At 32.7% G+C, this 7,523-nt stretch overlaps 1 pseudogene; it reads right to left on the bottom strand.

Annotated features, from left to right (window-relative positions):
• Nucleotides 1-6,285: 6,285 nt before the first annotated feature.
• Nucleotides 6,286-6,401, bottom strand: LOC111733349 (annotated as a pseudogene).
• Nucleotides 6,402-7,523: the final 1,122 nt, after the last annotated feature.

The raw sequence follows: 7,523 nt of genomic DNA on the forward strand, positions 1-7,523 counted from the left end.
AGGACATCTGGTTGCTTCCTTACTTTAATTGGTTGACCTCTATATACTCTTCCATTTCTTAAATATTTTAAGCATAATTTTGTTTCTTCACCCCTTTTCCTTCCATTGTTCTTGTCCCACTAGATGACGAGCTAATAACAGCCTAGCCTCTTGGTTCATCCAACAAACTTGTCTTCCTTTCCTCTTCAGCTACCTCATCGCATAATTACATGATAGAAAACACATGAAATATAACTGGATACCGACATATTTTCCCAACCATGCATAAAAAAATACTAACTAGTGTATTTTACTAACTAGTGTAAATACTAACTAGTGTAAAATTGAATGATAAAAGCTTGATATCAACTGCTTGAAAACTACTCTTATAACCTAGACACAAACACATAAATATAACATTTTATCTAAAGACTCTCATTTAAGACATGGAGAAAAATGTTGCTGAAATCACTACATACACACACACACATGCACACAAATGACCTTACTAATAAGGTTTTTAATTTTATAAAAATAAAATGAGGTCATAATACATAATTTAAATTAGTCATTCATTATGACAATACAGGTCCTAGGGATCAGAGACATTACGTCGATCATAAGAGAAGAGGGAGTTTAGAATGAAAACCCTCTTAAATTCCTGTTCTTTCTAACATCAAGTTTAATGAGAAAGATATGAAAAGTTGATTTGTAATTTTTCCCAAAAGATTTTTAACAAAATTAGTCTGAAATTTTAAAAAAAATATTAATTTTTTTTAAGTGAAAACCTATGTTTTATATAATTTGGAATGCAAATAGAATGCAAGCTCAAAATAACTTATTTTGTGGGATTCGATAAACTCAAAAGCAAGGCAAATTCTTTCAGACTATGCTCAAGTTTCAGTTCTATTTTTTATTAATAATACATATTTTATTTTCTCTATGGTTCTCAGTAAAGTACAATAATATAGAAGTATTTGGCAATCTGTTATACTAGTTAAAACGTATGCAACAGAGCAACATGGTCAAATAAATTTGAAATTACTCACTGTTATTAAAAATGCAATAAGAAAATAAAAGTAGGTAAATACCACTTAAAATACTCTTTCAAAATTCTAAAGCATTTGCAATATATTAATGATGCATTTAAAACATGCACATCGCTAAGAAAAGAAGCAGTGTCTCAATAACATTGACAACATGTTTCAGAGTACAAAATGTCATTTGAAAGAATAAAAGATATATTTAATTCTGTCATATGCTGTTTACACATAAGATGAATTATAGCCATACATTTATTTTGAATTCATGCCATTAGAATAAAAGTAGAAAACATTTACATGGAAAAATTAATCTCTCATTGTTATTTATACACATTTTATATGTTTGCTTCCTTGAATAAATATTGTTTTTTGTTTGTTTGTTTGTTTTTTAGGGATGACATGTTTGTAGCCATGGGCACATCTCCATCAATGCCTTTACACTGTCCTGCTCTCCCAAGATTGTGGTTAGCACTTGTAAATGTCCTCATTCTTTCTCCACCATCATTGAAATTCATCTATAAAATACATAATTCCTTCAGAGACTCCTTGTCTCCTCTCTAGGATGACCAAGAATTAATCTACTGTCTAACTCATGAGAGTGTGGTGGGGAGGAGTCTTAGCCAGGAAGCCTCAGAGTGTGTGACATTAAAATGAACTTCTCTCTGGTAACAAGTCCCTATCATGGCAGACGAATGTCAACCCAGGATGCTAATTGCATCAATTTTAGAATACACTGTTGTATGAAACTGTGAGAGAAAATCTTCATGAGAACATGATATAGAGCTAGCTAAGCCACATGAGCTCAATAATATATTCTTTCAATCTTAATAAATATATAAAATATGAGCCAGGACGTTAAACGTCCTTGCCTTTTATTTCCTCTCATAATATATGACTGGCAAAATACTAAGCCTGGATTGCTTTTCCACCGTGTGTCATTCTGAAAACTGCTAGTCTAGGGCAATGCTTGATATATGTGCAACACTGTAAATTCACGATCATCAACATCAATTGATATTTCTACTAAAATTCTACTGCCATCCTACCTTCTGCAGTCACCATTTCAAACCAGCTGAAATCCTGACCATTCTGCCCTTGCTCATCTCACTCTCAGAAGCAGTGTCTATTTCACAGAAAAAAATTAAAGCTCTCAGAATTTACATCAGCATCTAGAAAGCTATCTGTCTCCGGACCTTTTTTACCTTCCCTCTTTTAATATCTTACTCTGCTATTACCCTCCCTCCTTTTTACTTTCCCACATAGCCCACTCTTGTTGAAAGAGTTCTTCTATTCTGTGGTCTTCATATACTCAACATCCATCCATTCCTCGATCCACAGAAATTAAAATACATTTCCCCTTGGTTAAAATTCCTGTAGATGGAAGAGTGAGTCATGTAACATAGTGGATGCTTCTCAGTCATTTTCCACATCAACATCAATATTAGGTATATTCGTGGGAAGCTGATTTCATTTAACTTCCTTAATCACACACTATATCATTATTTCCTTTTATTTCACGGGCATCCCTTTGTGTCCTGCAATTGTTATTTTGTTCTTTTCATTGGCCGAAAACGTGGAACCCAACAATGTAGAATAGGGAAGTCAAGGTCAGTTGACTATCAATCAAGAATAGGCCATAGTGTCACATGCTACCTATATTTTAACAAGAGTATAAATGGGATCAGTGGATTTAATGACATGATCATTGTGAACTTGGAGTTTCAGTGGTGTGTTGGAGTCAAAAGCAAGATATTTCTGAGTAAAAAAAAAGACATTGACCATTAAACTCCACTTTACTAAGTAGCTGCTTGCCATTGATCAGGATTCTAAAACCCTTAAGTCTTATTACCCTTGTGTGTAATATTTAAATTATTCATTATTATGGGTCCTCATACATTTAAAAAAAATATCAGAATAAATCTGTGACCTTCAGCAAAGAAAAAAAAGAGAGAAAGAAGGAAAGAAAAAAAAATGTATTACAAACTGAGACACTCTTGAAAGTGAAAAAAACACCTTTAAATCATTATGCTAAGAAAACAGGGGTAAGACAAGAGATTGATCTGGAAAAACCAGGATGGAATTATGACCACCAAATATACTAGGCCTTGTTTGATCCGGTTCCTTCCTACCTTTTCACTTTAATTTTATGTTATCCTCTCTTACTTTTTGCAAAATTCTAGTCTCATTAGCCTCTTACAGTTTCTCAAAAGTTTTATAACTATAAGGCTTTCAGAAACAATCCTTCTGACTTAACTGCTTTTTCTCCTCCTTTCTTTCATTTTGAAACATTATTATTTTTCATGAGCCCAAGTCCTGAAAATAAGAATTTACAGGAAGAAAATTGAAAAGTTGCTCCCAGATTGGTATCTAGAAGAGAGTTTGGATTTTAAAAAATAACAGTGAAGAAATACTTTTGTCTAATGAGGATAACTGAACAAACTGGACACATGATTTACTGATATCTTGGAGGCATTTAGAGAAGTTACTTCTCAAGTGACTTATATTATTCGGGGGTCCTCATAATTACCAGTGAAATGAGGAAGAGATCAAAGCATATCGCCACTGAATATAAATAAAACACAAAAGAAGGCAGTAAGAGAGAAAAGAAGGGACAACAAGCTATAAGAAACAGAAAACAAAATACAGTAGTAAATTCTTTTCTATTAGTAGTTACTTTAATATGAATGGATTAAACTCCCCAATTGAAAGGCATAGAGTGGCTGAATGGATAAAACTCTAAATTCTAACATGTGTTATAAAGGGAAAAAACTGTATTTATTGAGAAAGTTTAACAAAGGGGTATATTTTGGGGCATTCAGAAGTTATCTTTTTGAAAACAATGATATTTAATCTAAATATCACATTTGGTGTAAAGTTCAACTTACAGTCTTAAATATATAATATTATTTCTGAAAACAATTATGAAATTGATGATTCCAGTGAGAGCTTCTAAATAACTAGATGAGGCTACATTGATTATTAGATTATAAAATATTTACCTAATTATATATTAAGTTGACCTAATTCCTACTTATTGGTGGTACTAACATTTCAACGAAATATAATAAATTTAGAAAATTTGGACTTCGAAAATGTCATAGAACATGTTGCTTTATGTCAATGGAATATAATTACCTAAATACAAAAATGATCAAGTAAATCAGTAATTTGATAAATGAGTATATTCGGAGTTTTGATCAATGGATCAATGTCAGCCTAGAGCCCTGGGTGACAATCCATAATTGGGTTATGAAAGTGTTGTAATATTCCTTCTATGACACCTCCATAATCGGAATATATTTTTCTCCATGATGTTTACTTAGTCACACTGCTTGCTTTGGGCTTGTGGTAAGTAAAATGTACTTCCACACTCAAGGTTCGAGGCTAAACCATATGACTTTTGGCCAATGAGATAATAGTAGATAAAAAACAAGCAGAGACATGAAACATGCTTTGTGCAATTGGGCCTACGTTTTGTGTTTCTGAAAGAGATTTAGAAGAATATATTTAGGTTATTCCACTTTTCCAACCTAACATATATTTTGTGTTTCTTCCTTTGCTATGGATGGAACATGCCCAGTTTAGCTCACTGATCCAAGAAGGGTCAGAGACATGTGGAGCAGAACAGACCCAACTCAGAGGTTGGAGTCAAGCCCAGCTGAAGCCAAATCAGTAGAATCCGAGATGATCCATGAGTAAATGAGCAGGGATAAAAGAGATTTGGGGGTGTTTTATCACATAGAGATGGTCAACAGTGTGAGCAACAACCAGTAATTTACATAAAATGAAATAGAATTAAATAAAATAGAACAGGAAACATCAGAGTGGCTAATTAATAGGAAAAAATTATTAAACATAATTTAATTTAGGTATACCTAAATATTTAAATACATGCATGTGTATTCTGGATCACATAAAATATAGTTCTTACTGTTTCATTATTTTTAAAAAATTGAAAGTTGCTGACCTGTTTTTTTTGTTTTTTGGTTTTTTTTTTTTTAGTTTCAGGTATACAGTACATTGGTTGGACATTTACATAGTTTATGAAATGATCCCCCAATTACTCTATGTGGCTCTACATATAACCATTACAACACTATTAACTATTCACTATGCTGTATTTTACATCCCCATGACTACTTTTTAACTACTAATTTGTATTTTAACCCTTCACCTTTTGACTGTACTTGACATACTACATTTGGGATATCGGAATGTCTATATTGCTTTGAAAATTCCTTCCTAACACTAAAAGACTTTGGTTGTATCTATCATTAGTGAAGTGACTTTAAACCTGATGATATTAAGACTATCATTAATAATTAGAAAAGTTTTCCTTATACTAGGAGAAACTCACCAGGCAAATGTATAAAGAACATTTTCATGTAGAAGGTGAATGAGACATTTTTGTATAGCAATTGGGTAACATGATATGGCTTGATTATTTAGTACATTATTTAGCACAAGATTAATTAAGTGGAATGATAAGAGAAAAGCTTAATGGGGCATTAAATCAAAAGAGAAACATATTAGTGAAGAATAATCAACATTTATTCATTTTGATGGAGAAGGCTGTATGGGTGATGTGATTTCAGAAATTATTTTAATTATAGATCTTAGAGGAATACCCACCATAGGAAAAGTGGGATAAAGCTAACATGGAGAGGAAAGTATGTTGACTTGAAGAAAAAGAACTGTAGATTAATTAGAAGATGGAGTGGAAGTTTTGAGAAATAGACAAACACCCTTCAGAGAAGGTTAGTGAGGACAAGAAAAGTCTTGAGCTGGAAGAAATTATAAGATCCTCTCTGGAGAGGCAGTAAGGGTATTCACATTATGTAATGAGTGCACTCAGGCAAAGCTAGGGACATGGAATCTATAAAAAGTTTGTAACAGTTCAGGACATCAAAAGCCTTCAAAAATTCAGGGCATTTGTTTATTTTATTTCCAAATACTCATCGTGAACATATATATTCTTATATGTGACTTCAATACTTAGAAATACGCTGAGTGAATATTTATGTTTGTCAATTTAGGGTATTTGCCAGAGACACTGCATGCCTGCATAATGAAGAGATCATAAATTTAAAATGGCATAAGATCAATTTTGCTAGTTACTTATCTGTTAATTTATCTTGAATAGGAATTGCTTGCTTTGCTGAAAACTTATTTTTCTCAATTCCAGTTGACATTCATTATTATTTTATATTCGTTTCAAGTATTTTTTCTCTTAGGTTTTTTTTTTTTTTATTTAAATCATTTATGCCTACAGCACCTGGTCTTCCTAGGTGGTCTCCCATCCAAGTATTAACCAGGCCCGACCCTGCTTACCTTCCAAGATCAGACATCGGGCTTGTTCAGGGTGGCATGGCTATAGACAATGGACCATGGCTCCACTGAGGCACGAACCCAGGACCTTCTGCGTGTAAAACAGACATGCTAACTGCTACACTATGAAACCATGTTCTCTTATTAGTTTTTTTTTAATCGCAACTCTGCTGAGAACTTTTGAGGAACATAATATGAGACATTTTCCTCATAACAGTTCCTCTCAGTGTTCACCTACATTCCTGGGGTTACTGCCCATCTCAGAGTTAGACAGGCCTTGAGATAGTTCAATGTAACTGTCTTCCAAAGTCAGAATACCACCTCTACTCCTCATAAGTATTCACCCATCCTTTGCTTCAATAGTGTCATTAACTCAATTGAAATTACTATCCACTTTCACATAATTATATTGATGTTACTTATTCTTTCATTTTACAAATAACTATCAATTAAAAACAACTCACTTTTTTTATTAAACAAATCTGCCAGCACACTAAATGTATTCCACGAGTAAAAATAAAATCAACATACTCTACTAATAGTTGAAACTTGAAATTTAGAGTTTTCTTACTTAAATTCTGGATGAATTTTGCTCCTTAAGACAATTTTTCCTCTCTGTCCTTTGATAGTAAGTCTTATTCCCTCAAAACTGTGGTTCTTAATCTTTTAAAAATGTTTTTGAATCACTATAAAGTTAATTTCATATTTTGAAAAATGTTGAAAGCTAGGTGCCTTTACCACAGAAAAAATGGCCATAAGACTAAGATTTGCATATACTACCAGTAGGATGGCCAATTAACTGAATCTATTTGCAAATGTGAAGTTAAGAATTCCTACTTTCAATGTGCATGGAGTTGAAATCGTCCCACTTGATTAGTTTCGAGAGAAAGACTGATTCCCCTGTTTACCAGACCATTTCCAAATTTTCTCTTTAGGTCATCTTTTGGTTCCTATGAATATACATTTTCAAGATAGTGATGGTTTTTGTCAAAGTGAACATTTTAGAGAGTACAGTATTATTACTCATTCTAGATAACTTTGCAATAAACTCATTCATGCAAGAGAGTTTGTCCCTTGTTCCTAATGTGGAGATTTGAAAATTCAAGGTGGCAGAAATAAGGCAGAAGTGTACGATTATCCAGATAGAAATGTAGAAATCTATCTAAATTTCTG

Source organism: Pteropus vampyrus, unplaced genomic scaffold, assembly GCF_000151845.1.
Source record: "Pteropus vampyrus isolate Shadow unplaced genomic scaffold, Pvam_2.0 Scaffold13, whole genome shotgun sequence".
Taxonomy (NCBI): Eukaryota; Metazoa; Chordata; class Mammalia; order Chiroptera; family Pteropodidae; genus Pteropus; species Pteropus vampyrus.